Source organism: Prionailurus bengalensis, chromosome B3 (assembly GCF_016509475.1).
Source record: "Prionailurus bengalensis isolate Pbe53 chromosome B3, Fcat_Pben_1.1_paternal_pri, whole genome shotgun sequence".
NCBI lineage: Eukaryota > Metazoa > Chordata > Mammalia > Carnivora > Felidae > Prionailurus > Prionailurus bengalensis.
Window position 1 is genome coordinate 50,622,458 of NC_057355.1, and position 16,436 is coordinate 50,638,893.

A 16,436-nucleotide genomic window follows, 5' to 3' on the forward strand; every position below is an offset into this window, starting at 1 on the left:
ACGTAACTTGAATCGATCTTCTGCACGACATATCATAGTGAAACTGGCAAAATACAAGGATAAAGAGAAAGTTCTGAAAGCAGCTAGAGATAAACGTGCCCTAATGTATAAAGGGAGACCTATAAGACTCGTGACTGATCTCTCTTTTGAAACTTGGCAGGCCAGAAAGAATTGGCACGAGATTTTCAGGGTGCTAGACAGAAAAAATATGCAGCCAAGAATCTTTTATCCAGCGAGTCTGTCATTTGGAATAGAAGGAGAGATAAAGGTCTTCCCAAACAAACAAAAACTGAAGGAATTTGTCACCACTAAACCAGCCCTACAAGAGATCCTAAGGGGGACCCTGTGAGACAAAGTCCCAGAGACATCACTATAAGCATAAAACATACAGACATCACAATGACTCTAAACCCGTATCTTTCTATAATAACACTGAATGTAAATGGACTAAATGCGCCAACCAAAAGACATAGGGTATCAGAATGGATAAAAAAACAAGACCCATCTATTTGCTGTCTACAAGAGACTCATTTTAGACCTGAGGACACCTTTAGATTGAGAGTGAGGGGATGGAGAACTATTTATCATGCGACTGGAAGCCAAAAGAAAGCTGGAGTAGCCATACTTATATCAGACAAACTAGACTTTAAATTAAAGGCTGTAACAAGAGATGAAGAAGGACATTATATAATAGTTACAGGGTCTATCCATCAGGAAGAGCTAACAATTATAAATGTCTATGCGCCAAATACCGGAGCCCCCAAATATATAAAACAATTACTCATAAACATAAGCAACCTTATTGATAAGAATGTGGTCATTGCAGGGGACTTTAATACACCACTTACAGAAATGGATAGATCATCTAGACAGACGGTCAATAAAGAAACAAGGGCCCTGAATGAGACATTGGATCAGATGGACTTGACAGATATATTTAGAACTCTGCATCCCAAAGCAACAGAATATACTTTCTTCTCGAGTGCACATGGAACATTCTCCAAGATAGATCATATACTGGGTCACAAAACAGCCCTTCATAAGTTTACAAGAATTGAAATTATACCATGCTTACTTTCAGACCACAATGCTATGAAGCTTGAAATCAACCACAGAAAAAAGTCTGGAAAACCTCCAAAAGCATGGAGGTTAAAGAACACCCTACTAACGAATGAGTGGGTCAACCAGGCAATTAGAGAAGAAATTAAAAAATATATGGAAACAAACGAAAATGAAAATACAACAATCCAAACGCTTTGGGACGCAGCAAAGGCAGTCCTGAGAGGAAAATACATTGCAATCCAGGCCTATCTCAAGAAACAAGAAAAATCCCAAATACAAAATCTAACAGCACACCTAAAGGAACTAGAAGCAGAACAGCAAAGGCAGCCTAAGCCCAGCAGAAGAAGAGAAATAATAAAGATCAGAGCAGAAATAAACAATATAGAAACTAAAAAAACTGTAGAGCAGATCAACGAAACCAAGAGTTGGTTTTTTGAAAAAATAAACAAAATTGACAAACCTCTAGCCAGGCTTCTCAAAAAGAAAAGGGAGATGACCCAAATAGATAAAATCATGAATGAAAATGGAATTGTTACAACCAATCCCTCAGAGATACAAACAATTATCAGGGAATACTATGAAAAATTATATGCCAACAAATTGGACAACCTGGAAGAAATGGACAAATTCCTGAACACCCACACTCTTCCAAAACTCAATCAGGAGGAAATAGAAAGCTTGAACAGACCCATAACCAGCGAAGAAATTGAATCGGTTATCAAAAATCTCCCAACAAATAAGAGTCCAGGACCAGATGGCTTCCCAGGGGAGTTCTACCAGACGTTTAAAGCAGAGATAATACCTATCCTTCTCAAGCTATTCCAAGAAATAGAAAGGGAAGGAAAACTTCCAGACTCATTCTATGAAGCCAGTATTACTTTGATTCCTAAACCAGACAGAGACCCAGTCAAAAAAGAGAACTACAGGCCAATATCCCTGATGAATATGGATGCAAAAATTCTCAATAAGATACTAGCAAATCGAATTCAACAGCATATAAAAAGAATTATTCACCATGATCAAGTGGGATTCATTCCTGGGATGCAGGGCTGGTTCAACATTCGCAAATCAATCAACGTGATACATCACATTAACAAAAAAAGAGAGAAGAACCATATGATCCTGTCAATCGATGCAGAAAAGGCCTTCGACAAAATCCAGCACCCTTTCTTAATAAAAACCCTTGAAAAACTCGGGATAGAAGGAACATACTTAAAGATCATAAAAGCCATTTATGAAAAGCCCACAGCTAACATCATCCTCAACGGGGAAAAACTGAAAGCTTTTTCCCTGAGATCAGGAACACGACAAGGATGCCCACTCTCACCGCTGCTGTTTAACATAGTGCTGGAAGTTCTAGCATCAGCAATCAGACAACAAAAGGAAATCAAAGGCATCAAAATTGGCAAAGATGAAGTCAAGCTTTCGCTTTTTGCAGATGACATGATATTATACATGGAAAATCCGATAGACTCCACCAAAAGTCTGCTAGAACTGATACAGGAATTCAGCAAAGTTGCAGGATACAAAATCAATGTACAGAAATCAGTTGCATTCTTATACACTAACAATGAAGCAACAGAAAGACAAATAAAGAAACTGATCCCATTCACAATTGCACCAAGAAGCATCAAATACCTAGGGATAAATCTAACCAAAGATGTAAAGGATCTGTATGCTGAAAACTATAGAAAGCTTCTGAAGGAAATTGAAGAAGATTTAAAGAAATGGAAAGACATTCCCTGCTCATGGATTGGAAGAATAAATATTGTCAAAATGTCAATACTACCCAAAGCTATCTACACATTCAATGCAATCCCAATCAAAATTGCACCAGCATTCTTCTCGAAACTAGAACAAGCAATCCTAAAATTCATATGGAACCACAAAAGGCCCCGAATAGCCAAAGGAATTTTGAAGAAGAAGACCAAAGCAGGAGGCATCACAATCCCAGACTTTAGCCTCTACTACAAAGCTGTCGTCATCAAGACAGCATGCTATTGGCACCAAAACAGGCACATAGACCAATGGAATAGAATAGAAACCCCAGAACTAGACCCACAAACGTATGGCCAACTCATCTTTGACAAAGCAGGAAAGAACATCCAATGGAAAAAAGACAGCCTCTTTAACAAATGGTGCTGGGAGAACTGGACAGCAACATGCAGAAGGTTGAAACTAGACCACTTTCTCACACCATTCACAAAAATAAACTCAAAATGGATAAAGGACCTAAATGTGAGACAGGAAACCATCAAAACCTTAGAGGAGAAAGCAGGAAAAGACCTCTCTGACCTCAGCCGTAGCAATCTCTTACTCGACACATCCCCAAAGGCAAGGGAATTAAAAGCAAAAGTGAATCACTGGGACCTTATGAAGATAAAAAGCTTCTGCACAGCCAAGGAAACAACCAACAAAACTAAAAGGCAACCAACGGAATGGGAAAAGATATTCGCAAATGACATATCGGACAAAGGGCTAGTATCCAAAATCTATAAAGAGCTCACCAAACTCCACACCCAAAAAACAAATAACCCAGTGAAGAAATGGGCAGAAAACATGAATAGACACTTCTCTAAAGAAGACATCCGGATGGCCAACAGGCACATGAAAAGATGTTCAGCGTCGCTCCTTATCAGGGAAATACAAATCAAAATCACACTCAGGTATCACCTCACGCCAGTCAGAGTGGCCAAAATGAACAAATCAGGAGACTATAGATGCTGGAGAGGATGTGGAGAAACGGGAACCCTCTTGCACTGTTGGTGGGAATGCAAATTGGTGCAGCCGCTCTGGAAAGCAGTGTGGAGGTTCCTCAGAAAATTAAAAATAGACCTACCCTATGACCCAGCAATAGCACTGCTAGGAATTTATCCAAGTGATACAGGAGTACTGATGCATAGGGCCACTTGTACCCCAATGTTCATAGCAGCACTCTCAACAATAGCCAAATTATGGAAAGAGCCTAAATGTCCATCAACTGATGAATGGATAAAGAAATTGTGGTTTATATACACAATGGAATATTACGTGGCAATGAGAAAAAATGAAATATGGCCTTTTGTAGCAACGTGGATGGAACTGGAGAGTGTGATGCTAAGTGAAATGAGCCAAACAGAGAAAGACAGATACCATATGGTTTCACTCTTATGTGGATCCTGAGAAACTTAATAGGAACCCATGGGGGAGGGGAAGGAAAAAAAAAAAGAGGTTAGAATGGGAGAGAGCCAAAGCATAAGAGACTGTTAAAAACTGAGAACAAACTGAGGGTTGATGGGGGGTGGGAGGGAGGAGAGGGTGGGTGATGGGTATTGAGGAGGGCACCTTTTGGGATGAGCACTGGGTGTTGTATGGAAACCAATTTGTCAATAAATTTCAGAAAAAAAAATAAATAAAAATAAATAAAAAATAAAATGTTACATATTCTAAAGGGATGGCTAAGAAATGGCCAGTGGTTTTACTGTATTTTATTAATTCTAAGACATACATTTTCACAATTTAACATTTCTGAAACTGGGATTGGGACCACAGAAATTCTTTGTGTTCTTCACATATGGACCACAAATGATAGGACTGATTTCTTTGGAATGTTTGCAAGATGTTTGAGATAATTTGACAATAACACATCTATCTTATTTCTTGGTGGGATGCACTGTTTGGTTCTTTAATCTCCATTTTGTTTCTTATCACCCCTCTGCTACCCCCAACAAAATGCTATTCAAACCAAAACTCATGAAGACACCTGGAGTGTCTTGAATTTCTTATTTAGGTAGTTGGATTCTACATTCAGGTCAAGCAACATCTCCCTGCAGAGGTCTCCCTGATGGCCCAGGAAAGAACTAATGTGTTTCTCCATCTGCGTCATAAGCTCATTTGGACATAATGGATACATTCTCTGAAGTATATGCACAATCTGAGTACACTGTATTACATATATTATAGCACATATTGTGAGGTTATATAATCCCTCACGTTCTTCTTAATGGAATATATGAAGGTACCTGATATTTAGTAGCTATTTAATTTTCATTGGAAATAAAATAAATTCATTTATTATCATTAATATCCTCAACCATGAAAAGAAGTCAACGTAATGTTAATAAGACAGAAGAGGGAAAGGAGTTATACTCTTCTTGATTTAAGTTTAATCCTTTCCTGGAAGAAGTAATTATCACACATTCTGCATGAGTAAAGTTCACATTTCTAAGTTATTACTGCATTTCTACAAGAACCATCTATACAATAAAGTATTTCAGCAAAAAAAAGTCTTATGCTAAGTGGTACATTGATTAGATGTCCACATGTCTAATTAATGAAATCTAAAGATCTCTGCACCTTGAGTGTCTCAATAAAAATCTGTTCACCAAGTACTTGTCATAGATCATTAGGTATTTCTAGCTCATTTTACTCAGTTTTATTACTTTTTATCTGTCCAAAAATTCATCTAGTGCCAAGAATACATCCTTAAAAGTAATACAATGGCCTAGTAAATAGCAACCATTTCAAAATGGTTTCTAATTGGCCAATGAGGATATGCAATTTGTTCTACATCAGAAAAATGTAAATTAAAAGAAAATAGGAGATACTATTTTGTAGAGACAAAAATGGCTCAGATTTAAAAAGATCAGCCATTTCAAGTGCTGGAAAGAATGTGGAGCAACTGGAACTCTTATGCATTACAGAAGACAATGTAATATAATTACTCTAGAAACTGTGTGGCAGTTTCTTATAAAGTTAAACCTAATACTTATACTATGACCCAGAAATGCATTCCTAAGTATTTACCTGAGAGAAATTAAGATATGTTTTCCCAAACTTATAGAAGAATTTCTAAGATACCTTTATTAATGAAAGCCAAACAGTGGAAAACTACCCATCAGGAGAGTAGATACACCAATTACATTATATTAAAATAATGGGGCACTAATAAGCAATAAAAAGAATGAGCCAAAATGTCACATGAATCTCTAAAACATTAAGTTGAGAAAAGTCAGATATAAGAGTAAATACTCTATTTAATTTATATTAAGTACCAAGCAAGACTATCCTATGATAATAGCAATCCAAAAATTGTTGCCTATGAAGAAAGAAAATGGACTTGAAGGAGACATGAGACAACATTGGGGATGATAGAGATTCTCTGTAACTGAACGGGGGTACTAGGTGTGTCTATTTTTAAAAATCTTCAAACTGTAAAATTGTTATCGGTGTACTTCACTGTTGAAAAATCTTATTCCAATAAAGATGTATAAATAAATAAATATAAATATAATGTGTACTTTGATAATGGAAGTAGCCCATGAGAAGAAATTCCCTGGAGTGGTGGACACTGGTTTAATGGACTTTTTTTGAAAATTAGGTCTTCTTTTAGTTCCACCATTTAGTGTTATTTCAGAGCACGCAGCACACAAAAAGAGTTACACACTCAAAAATATACAAGTCTAAGTAGAAAGACAGCATGGTTAGGAAACAAAAGGTTCTATTGACAGGCAGGCTTATCACCAAGGCCAGGCCTCAATTTTCATACCAATTTGGAAATATTCTAGCTGACACCAAAAAAGCCCCCTTGACTAAGGACAGACTGAAGTTGTCCAGAGGTTCAATGACATCCAATTGGAAAACTATAATAACTATCTAGAAAAACATTTATTTCAGCCCTTAGGTCACTGCACCTGTCTAAGATACAAGAATCTTCTTTCCAAAGGTCCTGTTTCCTCTTGTGCTATTGGTTGAATCACCACTCACCACAGCTGGGATAATGCTCCAACAAGTGTCTTAGTCTGTCTATACTGGGTCTTAGCTTAGTCTGTCTATACTGGGTCCATCCAACCTAACAATAAGCATGTTTACATCTTCCCTTATTCGAAACAAAGGAATAGAAGACAGTTTTCAGCTTTCCCTGAATGCCGTTACCTCCTCAAGTTACTGTACCTTCTACCAAAGTCTTCTGAAGCACAGAGTAGACCTGTGGTCTCAGCTTCCTCAGGAGTCCATTCATCTTCAACTTCCTACTATTTGGGTATTTTTTTTATTTTTTTTAATGTTTTTATTTATTTTTGAGACAGAGAAAGAGCATGAGCAGGGGAGGGGCAGAGAGAGGCAGACACAGAGTCCGAAGCAGGCTCCAGGCTCTAAGCTGTCAGCACAAAGCCCAATGCGGGGCTTGAACTCACAAACTGCAAGTTCATGACCTGAGCTGAAGTCAGACACTTAACCGGCTGAGCCACCCAGGCATCCCACCTTCCTACTATTCGATTCTAGCCCCAGAACTCTACCAAATTCCTCTTTTATTGGGCATGAATAAACCAATAGGTTTGGTGTATAAACCAAACCTTCTCCAACTGTCTGCTGCATCTGAAGCCATTAACCACTTGGCCTTTCTTTAAATCATTCTATATACCTACATGACAACATGACCTACTGAGTCTCTCTCTGGACACAGCTATTTTGACCAGAGTCATCACATGATAGAAACCGGTCTAATCAGTTCCTCTCTTTTGGGAACTGGGAGTTGGAACATGGAGTTCATGAGATCTTTTTGGTCATTTCAATAAGAAAGTGACATAAAGTTGTGACCTGAATGGTCAACTTTTGAACTTTGTAAAAATTGAGTAGTGAAAACCTATTTTCAGAAAAATCAAACAATGTAGACAAGAAGCCAAAAGCAAAAATGAGACAACATACGGCCACAAAGGGAGAAAATGCCTTTATTTCTGACTACTTTCTAGGCCTATGAGTTTTGTGTACAGTATGAGATCCAGTTTCCATAAGTGTTATCCTTTACAAAGAGACCCTAATGAGGTTCTCTATTGGCCTTTCTATTTTGAGACTGTTACTCCTCTTTTTTCTAACTACCAAAGTATTAATATCTGCATCTACCTTCTCTTCTTTGCACTGATTCCTCATTGTGTATTGGCCAGTCTGGTCTGAATGACCATTAATATCTCAAATTCAACATTTTTCAATTCATCTTCACATCCTTAACAATATTATATAAGTTTTTCATATAGTGCTAATTAACAAAATCAACATCCTCTTAGTTACACAGACTGGTTCTCCAGGTTCACTTTTAACTCCTCTCTTCCTCTGCCATAAACTTCTAGCCACTTCTAAATATTATTGTTCTCAACTTTACAATTTCATTCCTCATACCTCTTTTCTACTTCCAGAGCCATCATCTTGGTCAGGCCCTCATCAGTGTACACTTTAGGTCAGTATCTTCTTTTAGAAAACATAATAACTAACGTTGTAGGTCTTAATACATTCCAGTCACATACCATGTATCACACACATTAAAAAAAACATACATTCACTTACTCTTCACCATAGGCTTCTACACTTGACTATTACTAGGACTTCCTAGCTGTTCTCACCTCACCAATTGTGCTTAACTCTAGATATATCTTTGTTCTGCAGTAAAAGTGAGAATTTTAAATTTGAATGAATGTTGCACAGCATGGCAACAGACCAAAATTTAGATGCTTACATAATTAGCATCTTCACTCCTTTCCCCTTTAAAGTATTAGGTGCAGTCCAGTTCTCTTCACACAATGGAACTTCATTTGATTCTAACTCTTGGGTGAAAGTCAATTACTTATGCTTCACAGGATGCAAGCCAACTGGGTGTGGCACTTACAACTAAAATTAAAATTAGTTTCTCACTCAACAAAGCTGCAATTTCATCCTCTTCCTATATCACAAGGTGCTTTTTAAGTAAATCCATTAAGAACTTATATCATAATTCCTAAGAGCAAAATATGTTTTAGCTTCTTCAGTAAAGATATAGCATGATCCATATAATAATATATGCTTATAATAATATATGCATATAATAATATGCATATAATAATGCATATAATAATATGAATAATATAATAATAATGCATATAATAATAATATGAAGAACTCAAAATATCAAGGCAGTTCTTTAAAAATATCTTACATTTTTACTAAGGATTACTAAATTATACATGTAAAATCTCTTCAGTTTAAAACTAAAACATGCTTATCATTAGCCAGCTCTTACCTCAAACAGCATCTGGGAATAAACAATCACAATGAAAGCAGGTGGTAACTTGATCTATAGGACGTCTAGATGCTGGTGTAGCGGAAATAAGAAAAAAAAAGAAATTAAAAAGGCAGTACAAAAATACATCTCTAATAACCACAGCAGTTAACATATACAATGTCTATCTATCCAAATTCAAGTTTTCCAAAGATTGCTCTCACAAAGGAAGGTAAGCCCTCCGTCTCTCCCACAAAATCACCCTAAGATTCAGGCTCTGACTGTCCCTGTGTTTGTCTGTCCCCTCCTGACTCAGTCCATACCCTTCTTTTAGGCTTGGATGACAACTACAAAGCCAAGACCCAAAGGAATGGCATGCCAAATTAGACAATCTTTGATATCCAGGAACCAAAATCTGGTATTTTAAAACACATTTTAGAAATAGAAGTTTAAAAATAATTTTAAAAATAATCAGTGAGAAAGCCTTCTGAGTAAATTTCTATGCCTTCAGAGAAATAAGGACATAAAAAAAAAGATATCCCAGAGAACATACACTCTGTGTACTTTTGAAATTAAAATCAATGTAATCTCAATCATAATATTTGCACTACAGCCTCCCATCTGAATCTACTCCCAAAATTAATGGAAAGATAAGTGTGCACAGTGTGGTGTACCACAGAGATATCCCCTTCAGAACTAAATAATTCATTCTACGAACTGTCAAGAATCTTGTGTTCATTGCTAAAGCACATAGTTAAGTCACTCTGAGAATCGTCTGTGGCAGCAATTCAATTGTTAAAATATTTACTAGGGGTGGGCTGAGGTGCAATACCAGTAGAAGGGAATGAACCCGTGGGCACAGTATTTCCAGGTACTTGAGAAGTTGAGGAAAGGAAGTAATTAGCACTATGGAATAGAATAGCTGTTGCTGGGGCTCTGGATACAGTAGAGAAAGATAATTAAAGGCTAAACATAATTAATCACCAACTTAAGGCTAAGTGTAAATACAATGGACGTTCATGTCATCAGATAAATTCTCACCTCTTGTAGCAGATGCAGAAAAAGCTGAGCACTAGACCCAGGAATTAATCAGAAGAGCAGCAGAGCTCCAGAGAAGTTCTAATTCTCAACTTAGGTTGGCTATTCCAAGGTCAGGGCCTTATCTGGGGGGAAAAAATTTGGACTGTGAGTCATAAGATGGGGACATCTGGGTCAATTCACTTGTAACTCTTGAATCTTCATATTACCTGGAACCTTCTAAGACCCCAAAAGTGGTCCACTCCCTATTGGCAGCTAGTGCTCTATCTTTGTGTGAAGACAATGCATAGGTCTCTAACTTAGAAGAAAATCTGTGCAGTTTCCAACAAGATCTACCACAAACACCCCCATGAACCTTCAGATCAAGAACTAGGGTAAAGTCACAACCTAATCCAGCTGAGTAAATGTAGGGTCCATTAAGAGAGGAAAGAGACTATATGCCAAAGAAACTGTAGGACCTCACCAAAATACATGTACTCATATGTACTCACAGGAACTGAGAGAATACTTGTTAACTAGAATCGGTCAGTGCTGCATTAATGGAGAGGTATATGAGGTTAAATAGGGAAGAATGTATTGCTATGGAAACACTCTCTTATGATCCTGAATTATTCATCTGACAGGACCATAGAAGACAATATAACACAATGCTATAATGTGTCTTGTAAGCTTGGGGAAAAAATTATTGTCTGCACTAAGCAGAAATAATACGACAAACAGTACAGAAAGAGATCATAAGTCTCAGAGAAGTTGATGTTCTAGAGTGGCTATACTACATAAAGCCAGAAAACTCATCAGGCAAAAATGTTCCATGGCAGGGCATGTCATTTAACAATGAGGTAAGTAATGTGTTAAGTTTCTCAGTGGTATCATTGAATATCTCAGTGGTGGCTACCCTCTACAGGAGAGGAATGTTATAGAACTAGGCTCTAATAGCAATGGCAATGACAGAGTCACAGAACAACTGAAGTTAGGCAGTAGTATTTTTCTATCAGGAACATGGTAGGTGCAATTATCACACTAAGATGCAATGTTGGAATTGCAGCCACGAGGCAACTTAGAGATAAAGATATCATTAGTAGAATGCAGCTCCTAGAGGTACAGATACACACTCCTCCAAAGATAATGTTTAATTTAGAAATGCAAAAGAAATCATGGATAGATGATCAGGAGATTGAAGACTGTCACCCAGAACTTATTGACTGAAGGAGAGGCCAGGTCTCAATGAGGTTTGGACCTCACTACATCATAAAAAATAAAAATAGTAATAATTCCCATAGACCTTCACCAAAAAGGCCTACTTGTATAATCATATTCTAGGGAAGAGAATATCCAAATATTTTGGGGTGAGGACTGGGAGAGTTAAGTCTGAGCTGACACTGACACTAAGTGACCAGAACACCATTATAACCTTCTTTTAGAGTGGGAGTATATAAGAGCAGATATTAACAGTCGTAGCTCAGATAGAACTCTTGGTGATCCACTGAGTCTATCTGGGATCACACACTGGTAATTTCTTCAGTCTTCAAATGTTTAATTGGAATGAATATATGTGATAGTTAGCCAAACCTCCACATTGATTCCTTTGCCTGTGGGATAAGAGCTATCATAGTGGAGGTCAAGAAAGTAAATTTAAAAAACTACCTTATTTTGGGGAATGCAGAGATCAGTACAACACATAAAGATTTTTTAGATGATGCAGAGCTGTTGTTTCCCATCATAATCATACTTCATTCATCTCATTTGGTTCACCAGATTTGCCCTTACAAAAGCCAACTAGATCCTAGAGGATGATAGTGAACTACCATAAACTCAACAAAGTAGTCACTTCAATTGCAGCTTGTTCACAGATGTGCTATCTTTGCTAGAGCAGATTAACATAGCCTCAGATACATGGTATGTGGCCACTGAATTGGCAAATTCATTCTTTTTTATACTTGTCAGGAAAATAGATCAGAAGCAGACCACATTCAAATGGGGCAGACAAGAATATACAGTCTTGCCCAGGGACTGTATTAGTTCTCCCACTGGGACCTAGATCATCTGAATATTTAGAAGAACATTACATTTAACCACTACACTGATGATATCTTGTTAGTTGGATCCAGTGAGAAAAACATGGCAGGAAGGTGAAAAAGACAGCCTTAATAAGACATATGTGCTCTAGAGGAAGATCAATCCTATGATTCAAAGGTCAACACTAGCGCAGCTTTTCAGAATAAGTGGTCTATAGGATACCCAGATATCCCCACCAAAATAAAAAATAAATCATTGCCTCAAAATGTAGTAGCCTCTGCAGGTTCTGGAAGTAACAAACTATCCTTGGTAGTATTACTATAGCTCATATGCTACTAACATCAAAGGCTGATACAGTTCAGACACTATGGACAGAGATATCTGTGGTGAAAAAAGTCACTTTGTGAAATTATGGTCAGATCCCATAGGACAGTCACAATCTGACCCCCCCCCCCATTCTGGAAACTTTATGCCATCTGTGGTGGGGACCTATACACTATTCAAAAAAAAGTATTTCCCAATCTGCAACTGGGCCCAAATACATGCAGAGCACTTGAGTATGTGGCATGCTGCCAAAACTGCTTATCAGAAAGTTAGTTCTATTTGACTCACCAAATCATGATTAGATGGACCCAATAGCAATTCAGTATAAAATGGAAATGGTATACCTGGGATTATCAGACATGAACAGTGTCACAGGGCACAAGTAAGCTGTATGAGTATATAGTCTAGATCTTTGTCACCCATTACTATTACACCAATGCCTCTCCCTCAGAGTGTGTGTGGGTGTACACATACACACACACACACACACACACACACACACACACACACACACACATCCTCATTGGAAGATAACCCTTAAGGAAGTCTAAGGGAAGAAGAAAAGGATCTGACCTTAGCGTATGGAGGGGTTGTCTCTGAATGTGGTTATCTTAACATGGGAAGTCCATGAAAATGGACTACTGCTACACAGTCCCACTTAATATGGCACTGAATGACGGCAGTGCAGGAAAATCCTCCCAATAGGCAGAATTTGAGGTGGGTTACCTGATCATCCACTTTGTGTGGAAAGAGAATGGTCCATGGGAAGAATGTATGAGAACTCATGAGCAACGGAGATCACTTGGATAATTTCTCAGGAGCCTGTAAAAAGAAAAATTGGAATACCAAAGTCAAAGAGAGCCAGGTAAGAAACATGTAGATAGATTTAAGGAAATGGGCATGAAGTGTGAAAACTTCAGTTTTGCATGTTGATGCTCATCAGAGAGCATCCGCCATGGAAGAAGCAATATATAACCAAGTAAACACAATTATTTGGTCAATTGTAGTGGAAATGGAGATAACGCATGGACTCAACAGCATGGGCTGTCATTCACCAATGTTGATCCACGTACTAACGCTGACGAATGTTCAAAATCACAGCAAGAGAGAATAATGCCGAGCACCTAATTCATCTTTTAAGATCAACTTGCCAGTTGGTAACAATTAATTACATTGAATTTCTATTCTAGAAAGGGAAATGCTTCATTTTAACTGAAATCAACACAATTGCAGATATTAATTTGCTTTTCCCACTCACATAATTTCATCTTAGACCACAAGGATTACTTCACAGTAGTGGATATGCAGCAGTTGGCTCATGACTATGCATTTCACTAGTTCTATGACATACTGCATCAAATCCCAGAAGCTTCTAGGCTGATAAAATTTAAAAATAGCCTTTGAAGAAATATTTGTAGTGCCAGTTTAGAAATGATACCTTGATAGGATGGGACACTTCAGAATGTAATATATGTTCTAAATCCATGATCATCACATGATACTGTGTCCCCAGCAGACAAAATACATATTTGGGAAGCAAGTAGTGGCCCTACTTATTATCACTCTCAATGTTCTGCTTGGAGTATTTGTACTTTACATCCCTACAATTTTGTTTTCTGTAATTATGGGGCACTTGGTTCCCAGAGAAGGACTGCTTCTATAAAGACACAGTGAAAGCACCGTGAATCTTAAAATATGGTTGCTACCTGGTCACTTTAACTTACGCCAGGAAGAACTGATTCTGATCATTAGAATATAGGGCCGAAATTACACTATGAGGACAAGAAAGAGTATGTCTGGCACGCAAATAAGCCACTAAGGAAACTCCTCATAATGCCCTGCCTAATTTGATGGGAAACGGTTAAGCATGGCAAAATGACCAAAGGCTCAGACCCCTCAAGGAGGGGTCACCCCACCAGTTAAGCCACCTACATTATACAATCAGAGGTGCTAGCCAGGGAAGGTGTATCTATAAAACAAGGTAAAGGAGAGAGATGATGTGTTGCAGTCTTAACCATACAGGCCTACCTCAAAAAAACAAGAAAAATCTCAATCTAACTTTACACCTAAGGGAACTAGAGAATTAAGAATAAAAGAAGCCCTGAGTAAGCAGAGGGAAATACATAGTAAAGATTGGAGTAGAAATAAAATAGAAAAGATCAAGAAAAGTAAACACTAGTTTTTTGAAAAGATAAGAAAAATTGATAAACCTTTAGCTAGACTCACCAAGATAAAAAGAGAGTACTCAAAAAAATAAAATCAGCAATGAAGGAGAAGTTACAATACAAAGGATCATAAGAGATTATTATCAACAATTATATGCCAAAAAAAATGGACAAGCTAGAAGAAATGGATAAATTTTTGCAATCATATACTATTCCAAGATAATTAGGAAGAAATAGAAATTTTGAATAGACCAATTACTAGTAAGGAGACTGAAAGGCTTTACTGATGAATTCTACCAAACATTTTATTATCTACCCTTCTCAAGATTCCAAAAAACTGAAGAGGGGCAACACTTGCAAACTCATTTTACAAGGCCATCATTACCCTAATATCAAAAGCAGACAGACATCATAGACTCACAAAAAATTACAGGTCCATATTTCTGGATTAACATATATTCCAAAATCTCAACAAAACATTAGCAAACTGAATTCAACAATGTATTAAAAGGATCATACAATATAATCAAGTAACATTTATCCTAGGGATGCAAAGATGATTCAAGATCTGAAAATCAATTAACATGATGTACCACATAAACATAATAAATAAAAATTAAAAATTACTCTATTAAATAAAAAGGTATAAAAATTATATGATTGTCTCAGTAGCTGCATAAAAATCATTTGACAAAATTTCACATCCGTTTATGGTAACAATTCTCAACAAAGTGTAGATGGAATGAACCTCAACAGAATAACAAGGGTAACAGGAACAAGACAAGGATCCCCACTCTCTCCACCTTCATTCAACATAGTATTCATAGTATTGGAAGTCCTTGCCAGAGCAATTAAGAAAGAAAAAAAACAGGCATCCAAATTGAAAAAATGGACAAGTAAAATTGTTATTTTGAGAATGACATTACTTTGTGTAGTATAGAGAAAATTCTAAGGACTACACACACACACATACACACACACACACACACACACACACACACACACACACCTGTTAGTATAAATAAATTCAATAAAGTGGCAGGGTATAAAATCAATATACAAAAATTAGTTGTATATGTAAACTAGCAACAAACTATTAGAAATAGAAATCAAGAAAACAATCGCATTTACAATTGCATCAAAAAGAATAAACCATCTAAGAATAAACTTAACCAAAGAGGTGAAAGACTTGTACACTGAAAACTAAAAGTCACTGATGAAAAAAACTAAAGAAGACACACATAAATAAAAAGGTATTCCATGCTCATGGTTTGGAATAATACTATTAAAATGTCTATATTTTCCAAATAAATATACAGATTTAATGCAATCCCTTTCAAAATTTCAATGGCATTTTTCATAGAAATATCTTAATATTTGTATGGAACCACAACACTCCAAATAGCCAAAGAAATCTTGATAAAGATACAAAGCTGCAGGCATCATGATCCCTGATTTCAAACTATATCACAAATCTAGAGTAATCAAGACAATATAGTATTGGCATAAAATAAGACACATAGATCAATGAAACAGAATAGAGAGCCCAGAAATAAACCCACACATATATGATCAATTAATTTACAACAAAAAAGGCAAAAATACATAGTGGGAAAGGATAGTATCTTCAGTAAATGGTGCTGGGAAAAGAGACAGCCACATATAAAAGATTGAAGCTAGATCACTATCTTACACCATTACACAAAAATTAACTCAAAATGATTAAAGACTTGAATGTAAGACCCAAAGTCATAAAACACCTAGAAGAAAACATGGGTGGTAAGCTACTTGACATTGGTCTTAGTGACAAATATTTGGATTGACAC

General features: G+C 36.9%; 1 protein-coding gene across 4 annotated transcripts in view; it reads right to left on the minus strand.

Annotated features, from left to right (window-relative positions):
* Nucleotides 1-16,436, minus strand: part of UNC13C (unc-13 homolog C) — a 617,803-nt gene that overhangs the window by 588,397 nt on the left and 12,970 nt on the right. For all 4 annotated transcript variants that reach the window (XM_043555384.1, XM_043555383.1, XM_043555386.1 and 1 more), the window contains exons 3-5: nucleotides 13,172-13,267; nucleotides 10,109-10,230; nucleotides 9,089-9,153 (exon numbers count right to left, since the gene is read on the minus strand). The gene's annotated coding sequence lies outside the window, so the exon portion shown is untranslated. The remainder of the gene's footprint in view (nucleotides 1-9,088; nucleotides 9,154-10,108; nucleotides 10,231-13,171; nucleotides 13,268-16,436) is intronic.